Source organism: Cynoglossus semilaevis, chromosome 8 (assembly GCF_000523025.1).
Source record: "Cynoglossus semilaevis isolate Cse_v1.0 chromosome 8, Cse_v1.0, whole genome shotgun sequence".
Taxonomy (NCBI): Eukaryota; Metazoa; Chordata; class Actinopteri; order Pleuronectiformes; family Cynoglossidae; genus Cynoglossus; species Cynoglossus semilaevis.
In genome coordinates this window covers 27,383,950-27,388,317 of record NC_024314.1, presented here as the reverse complement: position 1 = coordinate 27,388,317, position 4,368 = coordinate 27,383,950, and positions in this window count along the sequence as shown.

Here is a 4,368-nt window from a genome sequence, read left to right as displayed (position 1 = left end):
CAGCCCCCCCTGACCTCCATCACCCCCCTGACTCCCCCTCCTCCACCCAGAGACCCGGCCTCACCAACATCTGGTAAGTGTGTGTTTTTCTAAAAACCTCTACCGTTTTGGAAGCGATGTCCAAACTGTGGTTCTGACAGAGTGAAGGGCACGGAGCGGGGCACACACTCAGCACCCGGGGCTTTTATTTTGGTGTTTCACCTCATGGCTTGACTTCCCACTGCTGCTGTCACAGAGAACGGAGACGAAGAAGACGTGTCTCAACATGAACCGTTCGTTAACTGATCTAATCTGAGAACGTTTTGACGACGAATTTTACGTTTCTGTTTTCTATGATAATTCCACCTGGGGGTGTCGGGGTGGAACCGACTCTGTTTTTAGAACCATTTCCTTCACCAGTTGAGCTCATTTACTGTAAGTCAAAGAGCCGAGTGAAGTCACTGCTGAGTCACTGCTGAGTCATACAGTATCTATACTGCATGGTCTGCGCTATTTATAGCTACACTGTATTTGTTCTGAGTCGCGGTGGTCGACTATCGTTATCAGTCGCAAAAATCGAGGTTTGATTTCCACTCCCTGTTTGACAGTGACGAGAACACACACACACACACAGGTATTGTTTGTCCCTGTGTGTGTCTGACTGCTCTCGGGTGTGAATGCATCCTGAGGCCGACAGAGCGCTAACGGCTGTTAGCAGGTAGGAGTCAGACGGAGACAGGTGTCGCTGGATGGCGTTCCCTGCCGGGGAACGTGTTCCGGGTGTCAGCGATTTAACTGGCGCTGATCTCGTACAAGACGGGAAGCGGCGAACAAATCATCCCAACATGTGGTGAATCGCTGGTGCGTCCCGCGATTCCCGTCTCATTTGCCTGAACTTGTGGCATAATGGGATGAAACAGCCTGAGTGGAAGTCAGAGTTCTGGGAGCTAACGCGCTCACAAAGATGGATCAAGAAAAAAAAAAATCAATTATTTTGTTTGGAAGTAGCTTCAAATTCCAACAATCAAATCTAATCTTTTTAAACCGCCTTTAGCATGAATGCTAAGGCGCTAACCTTACAACATGAGCCGCTACAAACCTCCGAGATAGTCGGAAGCTCCAGACTGCCAGCATTTGTTCACACATGTTTTTTTATGTGCATCAAAGTAAAAAAAAAAAAAAAAAAGCCAGTCTTGGATCAAACGAGCGACACCTTCTACGCCGATGATACGACGCGAGTCAAAGGCAGAGGGAGACAAATAGCTCATTGTTGTTATCAAAGTCAGCCCACTCCCCTGGCTCCTCATCGGGGACCGTGCTCCTGGACTCACGGGAATCCAAACATGACCCGCACGCCGCTCCCTGAAACGTGTGCACGTGGGCCCGTCTCGGTGCACATCGTTTCATTCGTCAAATTAGTCCATTCTCTCTGACCCGCGTCTTTTCATCCGGCCCACTGGTGCATATTTAAGTTCCCTTCCTGAGCGTGTTTTGCTAATTGGTGGCTATACTTTGCCCCACACTGATATCCTTTGATCATCACAGATCATTACGTTTACCTCATTAAATTTTTTTTCCTAACCCCCCCAACCCCAAAAAAAAAAAAAATATTCCAAGGGTCCGTGCAGCAGTGGATTAATAATACATCATATAAGCCGTGAGGTGATTGGGTGTCATTGTCCCGTGGCCGACAGATAAGACAAGACGTCCGGACAAAAAAAGAGTGAGCAGAATTTATCGGACTCTCGGGACGAGCTGTTCAACACAGACAAAGGACAAACGTTCATGTTCCGGAGTTCAATTTAGAGATGCACAGATCGGAATCGGAATTTTTAGTACGATTCCCATCTCGACTGGTGTATTCTGTAATTGTGTTCTGTGTCGATGGGAGCTAATATGTTGTTAGCGTAAAAGTACTTCAAAGTGAGAGAAGAAAGCTGCCAGTTCGCTAATTATCTTAGCATATGTAACAGTGAGGTTGACCTGTGGGAGGAGCCACTGAGAACGTTTTGAACCAACAACAGAAACCATAGCCGTAATGTAGGTGTGTCAAGTCATGCTACGCTACGTTAGCAACCAACTCTCTAGGATTAAACGATCTTTTTGTATCGAGTCAACGTGTTCACGATTTGGACACTAGGTGTCAACGAGAGTAAAGTGTGAATGAGACTTCATTCACAATGACGTTCTCCAGGGATGAACTTTTAAATTATGACATCATCATTAACAACGTTAACCTCAACGTCTGGTTCATCTTTTCACCCACATTGACCCTACAGCAGGTTTGAATGTTAGCGTGAATGGGTGTGGTGGACTGGGTGCAACGCCGTGATTGGCTGCCCATAAGAGCCTGAAAGTTGAATGAACCAATGAGTGAACGTTGTGGTTCTCAGCAGCTGAGAGAACACAGATCGTTCTCCTGATTTCTCTCCACTGCTGACAGTACGTTAACGTATCGTGGCGCTGGCGCTGGAGCTCCCGCGCGGCGCCAGCCTGCGCTATAAAGATACAGTCTGTAACGAGGCTGCGCGCTGTTGTTGACAGCTTCATTGTCAGTGTATCCAACACCGCGTTGTCTATTTCCTACAAAGATGTATTTTCCCTTTCATCGTCTCGTTGTTTCTTTCTCGGAGCCGATTACATCTCAGATCACTGTTGTCTGGAGGCACAACCAGCCATTGTAATGTCTCTCTCTCTCTCTCTCTCTCTCTCGGCTGTTGTCTGCGCTCTCCTATTATCATATAGATAAGTGAGTGTTTGTGTTGTGGCGAGACAGGAAATCACTTCTTTAACGCAGTGTTTGCTGCACATTGTTCAAATTGGCCCCTGTTGCTCCGGCACTCAGGCCTCCCACTCGTCGCACACAGTTTGAAGCACTTTTTAAGCCTTTTATAAATGAGCAAAAGATGAGATTTGTGTCTGGGCTAAGTACGTCGGATTGTTAGCGCAGAGTGGAAAAATGTTTTGTCTCTTCAAATAATGGACCTAATGTGTCTGTGGTTTTGTGTGGGTATGCCAAACCGACAGGCCGGGTACGTGTTGCGCTGTGGAAATATTTGTGGTATCAATTATATACGTCGGTCGTATGAACATGTGCAACGCTCGTTGAAAAAAAAAAATAAAAAAAAGATCGAACATTCGTACACGACACACGGTTCAATCGTTATTTCTGGCTAAATGTGAAAAACAAAACAAAAAGTTTTTTGCTTCAAAAGAAAAGTTTGATCGATTGCGGTCAAAACACGTGACGACAGATTCACTTGTACGTTTTAGTGCGAGTAAAAAAAAAAAATTTGCTTTTTTTTGTCGGTCGTCTTCTCACGTGGCTACTTTAGCATTTAGCTTTTAGCGACTGTTAACGTGTCAATCGTGTGATGTCACAACAATATGCGTGTGTGCAGTTTGTTTTTTTTTTTGTTCCCGCACACACACACACACACACACTCCTCCCTCCCCCCTCCTCCCCCCTGACCTCCCTCATGTCTGTTTCTACTTTGAACGTCCCTCTCTCTCTTTTATGGAAAAAGCCAATTAAACTTGTGTCTGTTTGTTTTAAACAAAATGGCTTTTAATTAGCGCGATCAAAAAGCTCTCCCTGCGCAGGCCCCGGGATTCTCTTTGTAGTTACCCCCCCACGTTACATGTGGGTTTGATGCCACCTGATAGGACACCACAACAATCAGCACAGTTTTATAATGAATCAAATCACACACATACTTTATCACTTTGTCTTCGTCTGCCGCGGCCGTCCTCTCTCTAAGTGTTCTGCTCTTTTGTTGCGCTGATAAAACGGCCTTTCCTGTTTGTTGACCTCGTCTTTCTGTCTCGTCTTTCTGTCTCGTCTTTCTGTGTTCTTCCTTATTTATTTTTTCTCTCTCTTTTGTGCCGTCTGTCTCTGATCTTTGTTGTTAACGATGTGGCTGCGAAGCAAGAACTTGTGTCCCGTCGACGCTATTTTTGGTCGCAAATTATTGGTCAGTTTCTGAGGCCTAGCTAAGTCGTAGCGAAACAAACCCCGACCCTGGAGTTACTAAAATATAGGACATAGATTTGTATGAGTGTAGATAAACAAACCAATGTAATGGTGGAATAAAAGGTTAATTTGAAGTATTTCTGGATGAATATAATATAAAATATATAATATAAATACATATACAAATACAATATAATTTATCTATGTGAAAACGACAGGTAGGATTATTAATTGATCGTCCACTAGGTGGCAGAAAATGGCGAAAAAAGAAAAATATTTTCTTCAAATCAACTTTCTTCAATTCCTGTGAGTCCGTTAACTTTTGTTCAACTAAAGAGGCTCAGGTGACATGTTTATGTCACACATACTTTCAGTAACAGTTTGGTTTCGTTAAAATATCTTTTGTAGTATCTGTC